Raw genomic sequence first — 20,617 nt, forward strand, 5'->3', positions numbered from 1 at the left:
GTGATGACCAACCTAGATAGCATATTAAAAAGCAGAGACACTACTTTGACAACAAAGGTCTATCTGGTCAAGGCTATGGTTTGCCCAGTGGTCATGTATGGATGTGAGAGTTGGACTGTGAAGAAAGCTGAGCACCAAAGAATTGATGCTTTTGAACTGTGGTGTTGGAGAAGACTCTTGAGAGTCCCTTGGGCTGCAAGGAGATCCAACCAGTCCATTCTGAAGGAGATCAGTCCTGGGTGTTCATTGGAAGGACTGATGCTGAAGCTGAAACTCTAGTCCTTTGGCCACCTCATGAGAAGAGCTGACTCACTGGAAAAGACCCTGATGTTGGGAGGGATTGGGGGCAGTAGGAGAAAGGGATGGCAGAGGATGAGATGGCTGGATGGCATCACCGACTCAATGGGCATGAGTTTGAGTAAGCTCCGGGAGTTGGTGATGGACAGGGAGGCCTGGCGTTCTGCGATTCACGGGGTCACAAAAAGTCGGACACGACAGAGCGACTGAACTGAACTGAACTGAATCTTGTGACATTAAGAAATGAAAAGAGTGCAGAGAGCTATAATGGAGCAATTTTTTTATGCTATTGAACTTAAAGCTGTATAAATTCAATTTAGAGTGTAATAGTTTTAAGATGTTAAATGGATACACCACGCACACAGAATTTTATAAACCTAGGTACTAGAAAATTAAGATAAAACTAAACTACATACCGAAAACCCCTTTAATGTAGGATAGGATGGGTCCCCTTAAGATTTAAGGATTCCAGTGTACTAGTACAACTGTATGCTTTAATATTTCCCAAAGGGACCTACAGTTTTTCACCAGGGTAACTGTGCTATAGGGAAAAGGAAATAATCAGAAATTTCAGGGACTATTGTATACCATCTCTGAACTGACAGCAATTCCAGGAGGTCCAAAATTACAGTTACTACTTAGGAAAACAGTAAATTAAAACAATACCTCATTCCTGTAGGGACTGCAGAGTTTAAAGTCACCAAAGACTTGAAGGAAGCAGGGATTTCTACCACATTCCCATTTAACTAGCCTATCTGGCCAGTGAAGAAAACAGATGAATGACAGTGGATTTTGTAAATTTAACCTAATAGTGACTCCAAGTGTAGTTACTGAACCAGATGTGGTTTATAATACATCCTCTGGTACTTAACATGTAGTCAATAATCTGGCGAATGCTTTTCCCTTAATGCTTGTTAATCAAAACCACCAGGTTCAGTTTGTTTCAGCTGCAAAGCCAGCAATACATCATCATGGTTCTACCTCAGGGGCATATCAACTCTCCACCCCTATGTTATTATTCAGTTTGGAGGCTCTTAATTATCTTTATCTTCTACAAGACATCACATTGGTCAATTTATTTGATAGCACTATGCTGATAGGACCTAGATAGCATGAAGTGCAACTTCTCTAGACTTATTGGTAAGACATTTGGATGCCAGAGGGTGAGAAATAAATCTGACAAAATTTAGAAGGCTTCTGCCTCAGTGAAATTTCTAAGGGTCCAGCATGTCAAGCGTGTAGCATGTGAAGATATCCCTTTTAAGCGATAGGTTAAAATATTGCATCTGTGCCCTCCAACAACCAAGACAGAGGCAGAATGCCTAATGGGCTTCATTATATTCTGGAGGCAACATATCCTTCATTTCACTGTTCTACTCCAGCCCATTTACAAAGGAACCTGACAAGCTCCTTGTTCTATGTGAAGCCCAGAACAGAAGGATACTCTGCAACAGATTCAAGCTGAGTGCAAGCGGCTCTGCCACTTGGCTGGTATGATCCAGCAAAGCCAATGGTGATTGAAGTATCAGTGACAGGTAAAAAAAGCTAAAGACTGTTTCAGGAGCCAGGACTGTGACAAACAAGTTGATTGTGTTCCTACCTAATAGAAAACCACACCGATTTAAAACTGGACAAAGTATACTTTAGAAAACTACAAATTAAAACCACACTAACCATACTCACTAGCTTATTTATAATAAAAGTATTGACAATCTGAAGTGTTGGCAAATAGACGTCATACATAGCTGATGAGAATGTAAATTGTTACAGTATATAAAACAGTTTAGCTTCCTCATACTGATAGAAAGTAGGGACTTCTGAGTATTTTGGAATTTACTTAATTTAAATGTTATGGAAACTCAAAAAAAAATAAATGTTATGGAAACTCATATAGACATAAATTATTGAGCTCAAAAACTTTTGAGAGTGGACACTGTAATTCTAAATTATCTTTGGTGCAATTATGCTATTTACAGTGATAATTCAATGAATAACAATTATAATTTAAACAACTTAGCTTGGCGAGGGCATGGAGTTCTGTTTAAATTGAGAAAAACTCATGAGAGTCTGGGAAAGGTCAGTCTAATAGTTTCTTGTGCAACTTATCTTGGGCATTCAACCCCAAATTCACAATCACAGACTCCTGAGTATGGAAGGTTCCGAAGGGAGGTTTTTCACAGAACAAGAGTCTCATAGACAAAACAAGACAGCCTGAGAAAAATTCCCACAGGTTTTTAATAAGTGAGCTGAGACAACTTTTGTCCAAAAGTTGCTGTTCTGAAGGGTTGAAAGTGTAAAACTGTTAGTCACTTAGTCATGTCCAACTCTTTTCAACACATGGACTGTAGCCCACCAGGCTCTTTGGCCATGGGATTCTCCAGGCAAGAATACTGGAGTGGGTTGCCATTTCCTTCTCCACGGGATCTTCCCAACCCAGGGGAATCAAACCTGGTTCTCCCACATCGCAGGCAGATTCTCTACCATCTGAGCCTAAAGGTCTAGACATTCTGAAGGGTTACATACTGAAATCCTCATACCCAGAGCCAGTTCAAGAAATAAATTCATGAAGATCAACATTTTTACCGAGGAACATCTTACAGACTTACCACTACAAAAAAATGACGAAGATTGACAAGTAGTAATATTATCAGTATGAAGACCATTTCCCACCAAGGACAAAAGTTTTACAAATAAGAATAGAAAACCAAGGATTCCCAAAAGAGATTTTACTTCACTGGAAACGATAGGGTCTCACATTTCCTCTGACTTCAATGAAAAGGAAGGAGAATTCAGAATATCTTAAGAAATTTAGCCTATTTTTCCCAGTTGAACAGACCCCTGAGTGAATCTCAAGCCACCTCATTGGAAAACACTGCTTTTGAGTAAAGAGTCTTGGGTTGCCACAGTTAGAGAGTCTGAAATGGTTCTTGGTACAACCTCCAAATTGTTGAATTTCCCAAAGCATCATGATAAAATCCGTTACCAAAGTTAACCATATTAGAATTACATAAGTAAAGAAGCATGCCACTAAAATGAATTTTAATCTGTCAGTTTGGCTAAACTGAACTGCAGAATTCCCTTTCTAGTATGCTTCTGCTTAGGATATCTACAAATTATAGTCTCTTAAGTAAGTTGGAGGACAAAGGCAGTGGTTCTTTTGTAAAAGACAAACAGCTTCCCCATCATTCACTGAAACAGACTATACAGAGCTGAGAAGCAATGTGGCAGACAGGACCGAAGTTTCTAATCAGTTGGCTTTCAGTGAATCAAAAGAGCCTGACTTCATCAGCTGGAACACATTAAACATTACAGCTTTAATAAATTAAGTAGCCTATGTAAAAGTTCCAGCCTTTACAATTGAGATTTTACCCTCCTCATGACTTTTTCTTTCCTTCCTGACCGCCTTCCCTGTGGATTTTAGATTTACTTAGCCAGTAAAACAATTATAAGCCAGTTCTTTAAAATAAATGCACACATTTAAAATAGATACACTGCTTATAATAAATACATGTAATTAATGCACATGACTTATGAGAAATATATATTTATTACCTATATGTATATATGTGTACTTGGGTATATGTGTGTTTTTGTGCGTGCATCCTGTAAGATGTTGTTTTTCTCTAGTTGAACCCTGACCAATACATTTATCTCAGAGGTCTTTGCTGTATTTCAGAAAGGGAAAGTTAGTAGAAATAATACAGTACTCTGAAGTCTGAGCTTAAATGGCTTAAGGTTCTAAGCAGAGACATGAATGTACATTAGCAAATGTTTTAAAAGAACAATTTCAAATTGGTGGACAGAGCAAAGAAGGAAACAAGTCATAGATAAACTGTTCTTGAAACAAGTCATAAGTAAACTGTTATCCCCTTAACTGGGTTTTTGCTCAGGTAATAAGAACTACATAATTTATATAATCCCATCAATTCAACATGAGGGAATTATTCAAATAATGTAAAACAATTTATATCTTTTTAAAACATGTATCCCTTGATGCAACATTATTCTACTACTAACACAAACATTGAGATCATCTTTGAATATTTAGTTTCAAATTCTGATAAAAATGATGCAACTCTGCAACTTTAAGCACAGTAGTGCTTACACTGGAAAAATCATAAGTATTCCTAGAAAAACTGTGAGATTCCTTGCCGCCATTACCATAACAGACAATTTAACAATTTCCTTTCTGTGACTAGTTACCTGTTATGTGTTTTATTTATGTGTTGTTCTGGGATATTCAGACAGGTCTGGAATTGATAAGGATTGATCCACCATTGGGCTGTGTCGGTTAGCACTGACAGCTTTGCTTTCAATACTCTCTGATGTCCATTCTATATATTTTGTGGGTTAATAAGTTTATAGCTCATATTTACTATTGTGACTTTCTAATTTTTTTTTTAATCTGCTCATATGTCTAACGATTCTTAGATTTGTTGAGGTTCTAAAAAAGCAAATGTTTCCAGAATTGGTGGGAAAAAAGGAGACTCTTTAGGGGAAGTGAGGGATATTGCTTTTTCTCTCTCGTAAGATTTGAGTTCTTTCATTTTGGTGTAATGGAAAGAATTTTTCATTTGAATTCAGAAGATCTGGATTTGAGACCTCACCATTTAAGTATCAACTTGAGTATCAGCTCTCTGGCCATTCAATAGTATTTTAGGAGAATTTCAATTTAATTTCCTTATTCATAAAGTCTGGATAATAGTCTTTTTATCTGTCAAGACTACATTAATTAATACAAGATAAAATATGTGAGAATATTTTTTCCTAAAGTGCTATGAAAATACATAGTCGTAGTTCATAGAGATATTTTTATCCAAATACAGTAACCATCATTATTAAAATTAACTAAGTTTGTCCTACATGCCCTGAAATATTTTATGTGCTTTACAAATGTTCTATTTTCATTATAACCCTATGAAGAAAAGAAAGTACCATTATTACCCCAGTTTCACAGATGAAGGAAATGATACTTTTTTACAAGGTAATATACCTGACAAGTGATAGTGAAAGGTTGTTGCTGAACGATAAGACGCGGGATTCTTGGCCTCCGGAGGAGACGAATTCAATCCGGGGCCAGAGACGAGGCTGGATCGCTCAGAGCTTTTGTGTAATAAAGTTTTATTAAAGTATAAAGGAGATAGGGAAAGCTTCTGACATAGGCATCAGAAGGGGGCAAAAGAGTACCCCCCTCCTAGTCTTTAGCTGTATGTTATATAGTCACTCACAGTCTGTTAATGAAATGAAAGGAATGTCATAAAATTTAGAATGGCATCAGATAATTCATCCCAGGCCATAAAACGATTGACTTGAATCTTGTAGAAGGGCAGAATACCAACAAATAGTTCCGTTTACATAGATTAGGGGAACAATACCTGAGTAAGTAAGTTAGGCCGTTTGGCGGAACCAACTTGAAGATAGAGTCTGGGGTTCATTAACATAGCTTAAGACAACATTTCCATACGAAAAAGGAATGTATTGGTTAACTCAAAGTTTGAGAGTAGTTAGCTTTAGGTGAGACCAGGTGTCATGGCAACACAGAATGTTAAGAGAAACCTCCTTTTAAATTTGTATAGAGAAGGAAAAACAGAGCGCTGGTTTGTTTCTTCCTGCTGCTTAAGAGAGATAAAAATGTCTGGCACTTACAGCCTCTTTCCTCCATTTGGAGACCCCTGGCCTTCTTGCCTGTTACCCTCTCAATAGTTTCTAATAATTTTAAGGATGGAAGGTTGTGTTTTTCACCGAAAAATTAGTTCCTTGGTCAGGTACTACATACTACTTAATTGCTTAGTATATTACAAAGAAATGCCTAAAATAGCATTGCATTTTCTCTTCTTGCCAAGTAAACTTAGAGGTCAAATAAACTGGAAACCAAGCTATTGGCTGTATATCAAAAATCCTTGCTAATAATTTTTGCATTTTATTTATCTATAATAGATGATCAGGAATTTCCCCCCAAATCAAGAAATATTCATAGTTCTCAATACATGCAGTAATTGCTATCTTGATAGAAATCATGTGAAACTCAGAATTTTTCTTTCTGACTCACTTTTATAAGCTAGAGCTCAGGGGTTTGTGGTAAAAAAAAAAAAAATCATTTATACACATGTCAAAAACATTACAATTCAACTAGTTTTATAAATTTCATAATAGTAGCTTCATCCCTGATTCAACATAAAACAAAAAGAAATTAGACACATTTTAAGAACATGCAATCTGATAGTAAAGGGTTCAGGATGGGGAACAGATGTACACACTTGGCGGATTCAAGTCAATGTATGGCAAAACCAGTACAACGTTGTAAAGTTAAATAAATAAATTAATTAATTAAAAATAAATAAATACAAAAAATAAAGGCTTTAAAAATATGTTTCAATTATGTGTTTTAAAATTAAACAATATGAGAAAGTATAGAAACTTGATTTATCATTTTTCCACTATGAGTGGCATAATCAGCCTTGATAATAAAGTAAATTAAACATTACTGGAGAAAATTTTTGTCTATTAAGGCTCAAAAGTGAAAGACCAAAGAAGATACAATGGCATGGTAGAATGACTCAAAATCAAATATATTTGCTTAGTTCACATTCAGAAATAAATGATTGCCAAACTACCAAGTAATAGTATTATCTATGGTAGTGATGCAAAGGAACTCTGGAGCTTGACCTAAGAAATAACTGCACATTTTTAAAGTCTACAAATTAGTGATTATTTGCAGTGTACATTTAAGTCCTTAAACAACATAATGCATTTGAGAACCTGAAGCAGAATCCTATTTGTGTCCCAAAAAATTTCTTATCTTCTCTTAACCCACAGAAATACGTGTTTTAGAACAAGAATGGCAAGATATACAACTCACATAACTAGGAAATGCTTTGTCAGGAAATATGCAAAGAGACAGCAGAAATCTGTATGTTTTGTCTGCAAATGAGCCATTGGGAAAAGAAACATCTGTTAGAAGAGACTGCTTGTCAATATTTTCAACATAATCACAAACAGATTAATGCACTATCACATTTAGGTAGTCGGTGTTTATGGGAACAGTATCTTCTCTAAACTGAGCCAATTCTTTTCTAGTCCATCTCTCATACATGTAACAGCAAAGTTATGTATTTTGAAAAGATTGTTTCCAAGAAGATAGATAAGCTCTTTTAAGCTTTTGATGCCTTGTATAAATGTCTGCCTTGAAGCTGCAGAGATATAGCACAATTTATGTCTTCCTGAACATATTTCAAATGTAAAATTCTAAAGCAGAAATGAAGGGCCTTATAAGGGATCAAATGTATTAAATCAATAGAGAAAATCCACCTTATTTCTTTTTTTAACGTAATTAAATGCTTTGTGATAATGACTGGCAACTTCCCCGGTGGCTCAGTGGTAAAAATCCGCCAGCTAATGTAGGGGATATGGGTTCAATCCCTGGGTCAGGAAGATCCCCTGGAGAAGGAAATGGCTACCAACTCCAGTATTTTTGCCTGGAGAATTCCATGGACAGAGGAGCCTGGTGGGCTACAGTCCATGGGGTCACAAAAGAGTCAGACACGATTCAGTTGTTAACTAAACAACTATAATGACTGAGTCAGCCTCCAGAAGAAATCTAAAGGTGTGCCATCAGGCTTGGCCTTTAACCATGATCTAGTGTAAATTACTTTCCAAATAAAAATTTTAAAAACACAGACTTCCTACTTATCACATTTTTGGAATTACTGTAGGTAGCATCTATAAAATACAATTTTCTAAATTTAAAAACATGATCCTTACACAAATACAGAACAAATACATGTCAAATATATTTATTAAAAACATTAATCAGTTAAGGAACTAGTAGATGGTAAAGCTGGTTTTAAAAATTATTTGAGAAATGGAGATTTATATAATCACCCAAAGGAATGCTCAATTAAATATGTAGCAGACACAAAACAAATTAAGATTCTACACATTAAATACACTGCTTTGAAGTTAGCTCTTCTCCTAGACAGAAATCCATTAGTTAATGTTTAACTCCATTATGTCCAGGTGCTAATCACATAATAAATAGCAAAGATAAATACAAAAGCATTTTCCCATATAACAAAGTTCAGGAAGTCCATTAAATAATGCTCCAGTGGAAGGACACTAAGTCAAATTATTGCTTTATTTACAAATGTTAGTTGCACATATACACATACACCACTTACACATACATGTCTCACCCTTTAACAACTCACATAATGGATACTATGTGATAATTATAGAAAACAAATAATTTTCAGAGACACATATAAAGCATTTTTTTTTCTGGAAAATCTAAATTTGCATGACATTTTAAGAAAGCATGAAAAATCTCTACAGCTTATATTAAGTATAACAATGACCTTATTTATACTCACTGTATACCTAACTATAGTAAACATTGAATAAAGGTTTAAATTTAATATAGAAAAATGTGCAAATAATTTACCAAGAGGAATGTTTTATTAAAATATTAACACTGAATGTGTCTGTTTTTCTACCTTGATGATAGATTTTAGGGTGAAACCTCTGTCACAACACTCTGGACAGCAACTATATGTTGCGATAATACTTGATGATCAGGTAGAGTAACATGTTGCTCTTGATCTATGAATTATCATAAATTTTAATTATGAATAATTCAAATAATTATTCATTATTCATAATAATTCAAATACGTCAAATAATTATGAATTATAGACATGAATTATCATTAGTTTGTCACCTCTAAGTCTTGGAGTAACAGATAATTTTAGAATAATTTCCAAACTATACATTAAATGTTCACAACTAAAATGCTGGCTAGTAGATATGACTGCAAGATAACTGCCAAGGCAATTAGTCATGATCAATTGATATTATGATCAAAGAGATATACTCAGCCAATATTTTTATATAGCCCTTAACTTAATGGACTGAAAACTTTTCAACTGTAGTCAACTGACCAAATTTGGAATATTTTTCATTTTTCTTTAAAAAATAAAAATTAAATGAAAATCAGATCAGTTCAGTTCAGTTTAGTCGCTCAGTCGTGTCTGACCCTTTGCAACCCCATGATCCACTGCACACCAGGCCTCCCTGTCCATCATCAACTGCTGGAGTCTACCCAAACCCATATCCATTGAGTCGGTGATGCCATCCAACTATCTCATCCTGTTGCCCCCTTCTCCTCCTGCCCTCAATCTTTCCTGTCCTCAATCTTTCCCAGCATCAGGGTCTTTTCAAATGAGTCAGCTCTTCGCATCAGGTGGCCAAAGTATTGGAGTTTCAGCTTCAACCTCAGTCCTTCCAATGAACACCCAGGACTGACCTCCTTAGGATGGACTGGTGGGATCTCCTTACAGTCCAAGGGACTCTCAGGAGTCTTCTCCAACATCACAACTCAAAAGCATCAATTGTTTGGTGCTCAGCTTTCTTTATGATCCAACTCTCATATCCATACATGACTAATGGAAAAACCATAGCCTTGACTAGATGGACCTTTGTTGACAAAATAATGTCTCTGCTTTTTAATATACTGTCTAAGTTGTTCATAATCTTCCTTCCAAGGAGTAAGCGTCTTTTAATATCATGGCTGCAGTCACCATCTGCAGTGAGTTTGGAGCCCAGAAAAATAAAGTCAGCCACTGTTTCCACTGTTTCCCCACCTATTTGCCAAGAAGTGATAGGACCGGATGCCATGATCTTAGTTTTCTGAATGTTGAGCTTTAAGCCAACTTTTTCACTCTCCTCTTTCACTTTCATCAAGAGGTTCTTTAGTTCTTCTTCACTTTCTGCCATAAGGGTGGTGTCATCTGCATATCTGAAGTTATTGATATTTCTCCTGGCAATCTTGATTCTAGCTTGTGCTTCCACCAGCCCAGCATTTCTTATTTTGTACTCTGCATGTAAGTTAAATAAGCAGGGTGACAATATACAGCCTTGATGTACTCCTTTTCCTATTTGAAACCAGCCTGTTGTTCCACTTCCAGTTCTAACTGTTGCTTCTTGACCTGTATACAGGTTTCTCAAGAGGCAGATCAGGTGGTCTAGTATTCCCATCTCTTTCAGAATTTTCCACAGTTTACTGTAATCCAAACAGTCAATGGCTTTGGCATAGTCACAAAACAAAAATTTTTAAGTCTGGATAACTTTAAAAATTCACGACATATGTATATTAAGATTTAAGCACAATAAAAAAAAAAGGGGGGGAGAGTGAGGAGATCGATCATTATCTACAGAAAATTCCCTTTTATTTGACCTGTGACAGTCACAATTCTTCAATAAATAATTATTGATAATTATCAATATTCCTTATAAGACTTGGTGCTCATAAATCTATAGGACTGCCAAATAAGTAATATCAAAATCCCTTTTCCAAGTACTTCATATGTGATAGATACTATTTTACCTCTCTAGTATATTAAAACAATTTAGTTTAGGAAAAAATGTGTGAAAATTTAAAGGAATGTTTCCTAACATTTATTTCACTGCCATTTGAGGTTGTAATTACTTATTTTACATTACTCAGTAGGTGAGCCTGGTTCAATAAATACAATTAAAAATATATTTTTACTCATACAAATTATCTCCTCTATATACAACCTTCAGAATAGTAACAGTTACTTTTATATAAATATCAAAACTATATTTTATTACTAGTTTCCCTTTTACAGTAGTATAATATTAAGGGAAGAAAAAGTTACCATTTTATTAATTGGTCCTGTATTGGCAAGAAAATTAAGTGCTTGAAAAGATACAAATCAAAAAATACTTCCACAGAACTACATATAATTGTTAAACAAGAAAATTATTAAATGGTTATATAAACTTTGACAAATTTCATGTGTTCAATAATATTCTGTAAGTAGTTAACCACAAGATCATTTCACAGTTAGCAGGTAATGATCTACTCTTTCAAAAGTTTCATATTTTGTTTAGAAAAAACACTATTTGTTGACTTTTCTTAATATTATAGGATAGAAAAAAACAAAGGCGCTATATACATTGTTTTGCTTACTTTTTGCTTCTTTGTCAAAATGATACTTTGCCTCATACATATTGATCAAGGTATTTTTCAATGATAACTGATTTTTTGGTCACATTTGTGAATTTTTTTTGTCAAATGACTTAATTAACACATTCAACAAACCAATTTTATACTCTTAAGACTGAGTTAGACTCGTTATTCCATTTTATTTAATATTTCTTGAATATATATATTTTCAAAGTAGGATGTCATTGATGGTACACTTTTATGAACATTGTAACTATTATAATCTCTTTCCTTGCATGTCTCATTACATTTCTTTTTACTCTGCAGTAGTAACCTATATATACTTAGGCTCATAAATATTAGGCATATGGCCCAGAAAGACGGTGCTTTCAAAAATGAACTCTCAAACACATTTGGCTCCTTTCCTTTAGCTTCATATAAACCCTTCTTGGTGGTTAAGTAACCTTAACTCTGAATTTCATTTGTACATGAATAAAAACAAAATCTATTTTCAGACAAAGTAGGCTTAATTTTACACATTTAAGCAGTTTGCCATTTCACAATACTACTAGAACCAGAATAAACACTGCATTTTAAAACTTTATGGAACTAATTTATAGTATAGGGCAGACACAAACTTGATCTCATGGCAGCAAAATTTTATGTTTCCATTTCAGCAATACTGCCTAACACAATAATATCAGGCCAGCAAATCTTAAATATAAGTTAAGCTAACATGATCCATTGCCTTTATAAAGCTAGAGCACCCTGTGGAGTCATGCTGAATATGCCAAGTGATTTTTCAAAATTTAATCATCCTAAATGTCATATAATGGTGCTTTTGCTGTCATTCTTTAAAACTGGGGCAAAAATCCCAAGTGTGCCTGCAAGTTATAAAGAAAGCCTCTTTTAATACTAGTATTAAATAAACAACATCCTCTCTAATGACCATTAATTTTACTAGTAACAGTAAATAAAAACATAATGCTACAAGGCAAATTCAAGAGAAATAATTACTTTTCAAAAGTAAAACTATAGGCATCTCCTTAGTTAGACACAAGTTTTCATAACCACCAAGTCTATGTGAATTTTTTTTGGTCATTACTGACTATACTGACAAAAGCTTGGCAGTTTTAGAAACAACTTATCATGAACATAGACTCAAATGTCCTCCTCAAAAACATTAGCAAATGGAATCAAGCACTAATTACAAAGGATAATACATCAAAAAATGGAATTCATTCCAATAATTCATGGCAGGTTCGATGTGATTCATCATATTAACAGATCTAATAAAAAAACTGAAGATCCGATCAATAGATGCAAAGAAAGCATTTTTTTGAAAAAAAAAAAAAAAAGAAAGAAACATCAATTTACGATAAACTCTAGGTAGATTTGGAATAAAAGGGAATTCCACCACTTGACAATAGTATCTGTGATAACCTACTGTTAACACCATGTTTAATAGTGAAAGTCTATATGCTTTATCCCTAAGGCCAGGAACAATACAAGAACACGATCTCTCCTGATTCCTATTCAACACTGAGTACAATATTCTAGCCAATGAAATGAAATAAATTAAAAACATACAGAACAAAAAAGTAGAAATAAAACTTTCTATATTCACGGATGAAATGACTTTCTATATGGAAAATCTGAAAAACTCAGAATTTTTTCTAGAATACATAAATTGATTTATGAAGTCAAAGTATAAAGTCAACATCAATATATCAATTTTATTTCTACCAATCAGCCACAACCAATTAGAATTAAAAAATTAACATCATTAACCAGAGCACTAAATAAAACTGAAATACTACGTTAAAAACCTAATGAAATCTGTCCAGGATCTATTTATTGAAAACTACAAAAATGAATAAGAAACAACAAATAAGGGAAGATAGTCTCGGACTGAAAGACTGAACTTCATCAAGGAATAAATCATTCCCAATTTGATCTGTAGATTCAACGCAATCCTAATTAAAATCCCAGCAGGATTTTTATAGATATCTGTTAGCTGACTGCAGATATTATACAGAAAAAAACAAACAAGACAAAAAAGTGATAGACAAAAATGATTTTGAACCTGCAGAACAAATCTGAAAGGTTCACACATCTTAATTTAAAAATTTACTTGAAAGCTACAGCAATCAAGACAGTGGGGTATTGGTGAAAAGACAGATCTATAGGTTGATGGAATAGAATAAATATACTGGACTCCCATAATTTAGTTAACTGATTTTTTTAACAGCGTTTTAAAGTAATATACTGGATGCATCTCTGCCTCTCTGTCCCTCTCGCTTTCTATCCCTTTTACTCCTTCTCTAAACACACACACACACAATTTCATTTAAACCCCACAAGTTGTCTGCTATCTACAGGTTTACCTTGTGTTCGACCAGCTCCAGGATATTAACGCCATACCTGACCATCATTGGGTGCTCAAGGGAGAGGCCCCAAGCAATGACCGACAGATTCTCTGGAGGCCCCAAGGGTAGCAGTACCTCAGGCAGGAGAATCAGAAGTTCCTGGCCTCCTTCCACTTCTTCAGGCCTTGGTGGAAACCGAACACCACCAGGCTGGGTTCCTTGTCGGCTACTAGGCCGGCTGGAAGCACAGCCGAGTGTCATTCAGCTTGGTGAAGAACTCCCGCATGATGCCCATGAGATGGCCCAGGGTGAGGCCGTGGTCAGCCACAACCTCTCAATCTGGTAGAACTCGGCGAGGTGCCTGGTGTCCAAGGTGTGGTACACAAGCACTCCGTTAATCGAGAAGTACCCGGCGGGAGTGAAAGGCTCCTTCCGGGGCAGTCGGTCGGGCGTGCAGGCGCGGGCTGACTTGTGAGCATGCGCAGCAGGTTCCCCCTGCCCCACCCTCTGCCTCATCACACTTAAACCAGGACATATCTGTGAGAGCCAGGCCTGACCTGATGCTGGTATTCTTGATCCACTGGCGGCGGGGAACGGGGTGGGGGGACGGGGCTGTGAAGGTGGACAACTTACTATGGTTATCTTCACAACCATTACTTTTTCATTGTTTCTTGTAGTTAAAGTGTGTGTGTGTGTTTAAGGTACTGTAACTCCCAAATTGGTTGGAAAAATAATATTATTAGACAAGCAGATATGCATTTGAGAGATCTTATTCTGAAAATAATAATTTGGAAAAAGTGTAGGTGAGTTAAATAATTGTTTCTCATGAGTATCAGTTATATCTTACATTGTTGTTCAGTGGCTAAGTGAACAAATGTTTGTGACTCCATGGACTGCAGCACACCAGGCTTCCCTGTCCTTCACTGTCTCTCGGAATTGGCTCAAATTCACGTCCATTGAGTCCCTGATGCTAGCTAACCATTTGACACCCTTACGCCTCCCCCCTCAGCCCACCTCCCCTCCCCCCCCCCCCCACAACTCCCGCTGCCCTCTTCTCCTTTTGCCCTCAATCTTTCCCAACATCAGGGTCTTTTCCAAGGAGTCAGCTCTTCATAACAGGTGACCAAGGTATTGGAGCTGCAGCTCCAGCATCAGTCCTTCCAATTAATATTAAGGATTGATTTCCTTTAGGATTGACTGGTTTAATCTCCCTTCAGTCCAAAGGACTCTTCAAGAGTCTCCTCCCACACAACAATTGGAAAGCATCAATTCTTTTGCACTCAGCCTTCTTTATGATCCAACTTTGACACTGGTACATGACTACTGAAAAAAACCACAGCTTTGACTATAAGGTCCTTTGTTGGAAAAGTGATTTCTTTGCTTTTAAATATGCTGTCTAGTTTTGTCATGGGAGAAGGCAATGGCACCCCACTCCTGTACTCCTGCCTGAAAAATCCCATGGACAGAGGAGCCTGTTGGGCTGCAGTCCACAGGGTTGCGAAGAGTCTGACATGACTGAGCAACTTCACTTTCACTTTTCACTTTCATGCATTGGGGAAGGAAATGGCAACCCACTCCAGTGTTCTTGCCTGGAGAATCCCCCCAGGGGCGGCGGAGCCTAGTGGGCTGCCGTCTATGGGGTTGCCCAGAGTCGGACACGACTGAAGCAACTTAGCAGCAGCAGCAGCAATTTTGTCATAGCTTTCCTTCCAGGGAGCAAGTGTCTTTTAATTTCATGGCTGCAGTCACCATCCACAGTGATTTTGGAACCCAACAAAAACTGTCACTGCATCTACTTTTTCCCCATCTATTTGCCAAGAAGTGACGGAAACAGATGCCATCTTCTTAAGTTTTTTGAATACAGAGTTTTAAGCCAGTTTTTTCACTCTTCTCTTTCACCCTCATCAAGAAGCTCTTTAGTTGCTCTTCACTTTCTGCCATTAGTGTGGTGTTATCGGCACATCTGAGGTTGTTGATATTTCTCCCTCTTGTGATTCATCCAGCCCGACATTTCACATGATGTACCCTGCACAGAAATTAAATAATCAGGGTGACAATATATAGCCGTATCATACTCCTTTCCCAATTTTGAACCAGTCAGTTGTTCCGTGTAAAAGTCTAACTGTTGCTCCTTGACTCACATACAAGTTTCTCAGGAGACAGGTAAGGTGGTCTGGTATTCTCATCTCTTTAAGAATTTTATAGTTTGCTGTGATCCACACAGTCAAAGGCTTTAGCATAGTCAATTAAACAGAAGTAGATGTTTTTCTGGAATTCCCTTGCTTTCTCTATGATCCAATGAGTGTTGGCAATATGATCTCTGGTTCCTTTGCCTTTTCTAAATCCAGATTGTACATCTCGAAGTCTCGGTTCACATACTGCTGAAGCCTATCTTGAAGGATTTTGACCATAATCTTGCTAGCACGTGAAATGTAAGTGCAATTGTAAGGTATTAGAATGCTGAATGCAAATTCTACTATCAGAAATTTTAAAATATAGAATCTGTATTTTTTAAAACTATTATTGGAGGATTTAAAGTGTAGATATTGAAAGAAAACCCATCAATAAATCAAAAATACATATATAATAATTGGTTGATTCAAAAAGCATAATTATTTAATTCAGTAATCATATATAAAATAATCAAAATAGTTGCATAATTTATGTGCCAGTAATTATGCTTACATATCAACTTATGTATGTGCTAATTAAGCAGAATATTAAAGTTATAGATATATTTCAGATGTAACATATAATCAAATTTTGAAGTCTAATTTACATAAAACACCCATTTAAAGTGTATAGTTAGATTAGTTTTGACAAATTATACTGCCATGAAAAAATTACTATGATCAAAATTAGAAAAATTCCTTGGATTCAGAGACAATACATAATCTTTTCACCTTTATTCTAATTATTGAAATTAGTCTCCATTGTAGATTTGACAGTGTGGGCAGATCTCTCTACCTTTCCACCTAGATTTCATTTTATGTTATTGTAGAATACACACCTACTCGAAGGACATGAGTTTGAGTAAACTCTGGGAGTTGGTGATGGACAGGAAGGCCTGGTGTGCTGCGATTCATGGGGTCACAAAGAGTCGGAGAGGACTGAGCAACTGAACTGAACTGAACTGAATAAGTTTGTAACAAAGTGATTTGATACTTTTTCCTTTGACATTATTTCATGTAATAAATGACTCTAGATACATACTTGAATCCCTCAGTTTTCCTGACTTTTAGATAAAATAACTTCTTTCCTATCTGTGAAGATATAATACCTGATCTGTACTGAGTTTTCATGAGAACCAAATGAGATAATGCATGTAAAATATTTGTAAAGTAGAAAACAGTATACAAATGTGTATTGTTTAGTATAATTATTAATGCAGCAAGAGGTAACTTGCTGAGGATAACAGCAAGAGTATAGTTAAACTGCTGATACAGTTTCCTGACAATCAGTTTTTGCCCCCTTTCGCTTTTCTACTCACACTTGCGAATAGAGAGGAAGCAAAAGCATATTAGTTTCAAATGGACAGAAATAAATGTGATCAAGGAGAACTTTTCTAAAAATCACAGAAGTACTAGTGAGTCCTCGCTCCAGTATTCTGAACAAATGTTAAGTTTGCCAATGACAGAAAGTCTACAGCCTTATTTCAGTCTACTAATTCTATAAGATGAGTAGAAATTTTGAATGAGATGTACATGATGGTTTCTATTTGAAAATGTCATAAAGATAATAATACTAAATGATGAAAGTTATGGTGAATTTCTAAGTAGTAACTCTGAAAATGAGACAAAGACTTGATTTCATTGTAAGAATTCACTAGAAAATATTAGAAAACAGAGAAAGATAGAATGCTACAAATGGTTAGGAATATAGCCTACCATCCAAGGGAATATAGTGGAAGTCGTTAACTATGCCCCCTCCCCCCCATTATGCCCAGGTGTTAGAAAATGCAGAACATTCTCACTCACCCACAGTGTTATAATGCCATTTCCTTAAGCGGTGCCATTCTAGGGAGCTGGTACTGCTCAAAATGATATGGCATGGCTCCAGCACTCACTTCATAATTGCTACATAGTTCTCTGCCTCTGGCAGTCCAAATATTGTGATGCTCCTGAAGAGAAGGGTGATTACATTGGGCAGTAACATGCTTTCTTACTCAGCTGTATTTAGCAAAGTAGGTTTAATGTTTGCAGCCGGCTTTGAAAGGCTAGGGAAATTTTTATTCTGTCAGAATTGTGAAAGGATGGGAAAAGTTAAGCCATGAAAATACATTTATTTCCAATTTATAGAATGTGCTATTAGAGACTATATTTTTTCATATTTGTATCCAGTCAGTTCAGTCATTTAGTCATGTCCAACTCTTTGCGGCCCCATTAACTGCACACAACTGGCTTCCCTGACCATCACCAACTCCCAGAGCATGCTCAGATTCATGTCTATCGAGTCGGTGAGGCCATCCAACCATATCATCCTGTAGTCCCCTTCTGCTCCTGCTTTCAATTTTGCCAGCATCATGGTCTTTTCCAAGGATTAAGTTCTTCGCATTAGATGCCCAAAGTATTGGAGTTTCAGCCTCAAAATCAGTCCTTCCAATGAACACACTGGATTGATCTCCTTTAGGATGGACTGGCTGGATCTCCTTGCAGTCCAAGGGACTCTCAAGAGTTTTCTCCAACACCACAGTTCAAAAGCATCAATTCTTCTTCATTTAGCTTTCTTTATAGTTTAACTCTCACATCTTTACATGACTACTGGAAAAATCATAGCTTTGACTAGATGATCCTTTTTCGGCAAAGTAATATCTCTGCTTTTTAATATGCTATCTAGGTTGGTCATAGCTTTTCTTCCAAGGAGCAAAGGTCTTTTAATTTCATGGCTGCAGTAACCCTCTGCAGTGATCTTGGAGCCCAAAAATATAAAGTCTCTCACTGTTTCCATTGTTTCCCCATCTACTTGCCATGAAGTGATGGGACCAGATACCACAATCTTCATTTTTTCCATATTGAGTTTTAAACTAGCTTTTTCTCTCCTCTTTCATCAAGAGGTTCTTTGGTTTTTCTTTGCTTTCTGCCATAAGGGTGGTGTCATCTGCTTATCTGAGGTTATTGATATTTCTCCCAGCCATCTTGATTCCAGCTTTTGCTTCATCCAGTGCGGCATTTTGTATAATGTACTCTGCACATAAGTTAAATAATCAGGGTGACAATATACAGCCTTGACATACTCCTTTCCCAATTTGGAACCACTCTGTTGTTCCATGTCCAGTTCTGTTGCTTCTTGACCAGAATACAGATATCTCTGGAAGCAGGTAAGGTGATCTGGTATTTCCATCTCTTTAAGAATTTTCCAGTTTGCTGTGATCTACACAGTCAAAGGCTTTGGCATAGTCAATAAAGCAGATGTTTTTCTGGTATTCTCTTGCTCTTTCGATGACCCAACAGATGTTGGCAATTTGACCTCTGGTTCTTTTTTTTCTAAATCCAGCTTGAACATCTGGAAGTTCATAGTTCACATACTGTTGAAGCCTGGCTTGGAGAATTTTTAGCATTACTTTACTAGCCTGTGAGATGAGTGCAATTGTGCAGTAGTTTGGACATTCTTTGGCATTGTCTTTCTCTGGGATTGGAATGAAAACTGACCATTTCCAGTGCTAAGCATTTCCATAAAATGAGCTGAGTATATTTTTCATTCAATAAAACTTACTTACTAAAGTTTATACTTTGATGGATTTTGACAATTTGATGGATTTTGACAAATGAATACAGTTGTGTAATACTAATCACAATCAAGCTACAAAACATTTCCTTCAGCCTCAAAAGTTTCCTTAAGACCTGTTTGCAGTCTAGACCCTCTCCCCTCCAATCCCAACCTCTGGCAAAAACTGATTTTCTTGTGCCACTAGAATTTTGCCTTTTCTAGAAGCCTATATAAATATCACAAAACAGTATGTAGTCAGTTCTGTCTGCCTTTATTCACATAGCATAATGCTTTTAAGGTTCATTTATGTTGGGCTTTGCATCAGCAGTTCACTCATTTTTAATCACTGAGTGCTATTATAAGAATATAACAAAATGTGCTTATCCATTCATCTTTTGGTGGACATTTGGATTGTTTTCAGTTTGAGCTACTATGAAATAGCTTATATGAACACTTGCATACAATACACTGCATGGGCCTATGTTTTCTTTTATTCTTGGGCAAATATCTAGTAGCAGAATATTGACTGACTTGGAAATGCGTGCTTAATTATATAAAAACCAACAGAGTATTTTAAAGTGGCTATTCCACTTTCCATTCCCACACCTGATGGGTAAGATTCCCAGTTGCTTGGTATCCTTGTTAATACTGGTTTTCTAATTCTTTTTTAATTTTAGCTATTCTAGTATTAATTAGTCTTTCAGTTGCTTTTATCACATCATCTTTCATCTTACTGATTCTTGAATGTCCTGCCGTATTACTGTCTTTTTAACAAGGCAAAATGGAGAAGATGGCGGTTTCTTTAATTAAATGAAATATCCTCAAATCTCTTTGTTTTATGGGAGAAATAATAGAGACAGGGCTGGAACGTGGTATTGGGTGTATGTGGGTACTGGTGATGGTCGTAAAAGAAAAAAAATGGAGAAAGACGTTTATAGACATCTCCCTAAACTTTAGAAATCATTTAATCTACGGAGAAGGAAATGGCAACCCACTCAAGTATTCTTGCCTGGAAAACCCCATGGACAGGAGCCTGGCAGGCTACAGTCCATGGGGTCGCTAAGAGTTGGACATGACTAAGCGGCTTCACTTTACTCTACTGTAGTAGTAATTTTAGCTATTCTAGTGGGAGGTGATCTCCCATTGGTTTCAGTTGCATTTTTCTAACACTTGATAATGGTGAGCTACTTTAAGTTCTCTCATTGGCCATCGAATTATACTGTTTGATTAAAGTATCCTAGATCTTTTACACACATTATAAATTTGGTTTCTTCTTATT

Source organism: Cervus canadensis, chromosome 2 (assembly GCF_019320065.1).
Source record: "Cervus canadensis isolate Bull #8, Minnesota chromosome 2, ASM1932006v1, whole genome shotgun sequence".
Taxonomy (NCBI): domain Eukaryota; kingdom Metazoa; phylum Chordata; class Mammalia; order Artiodactyla; family Cervidae; genus Cervus; species Cervus canadensis.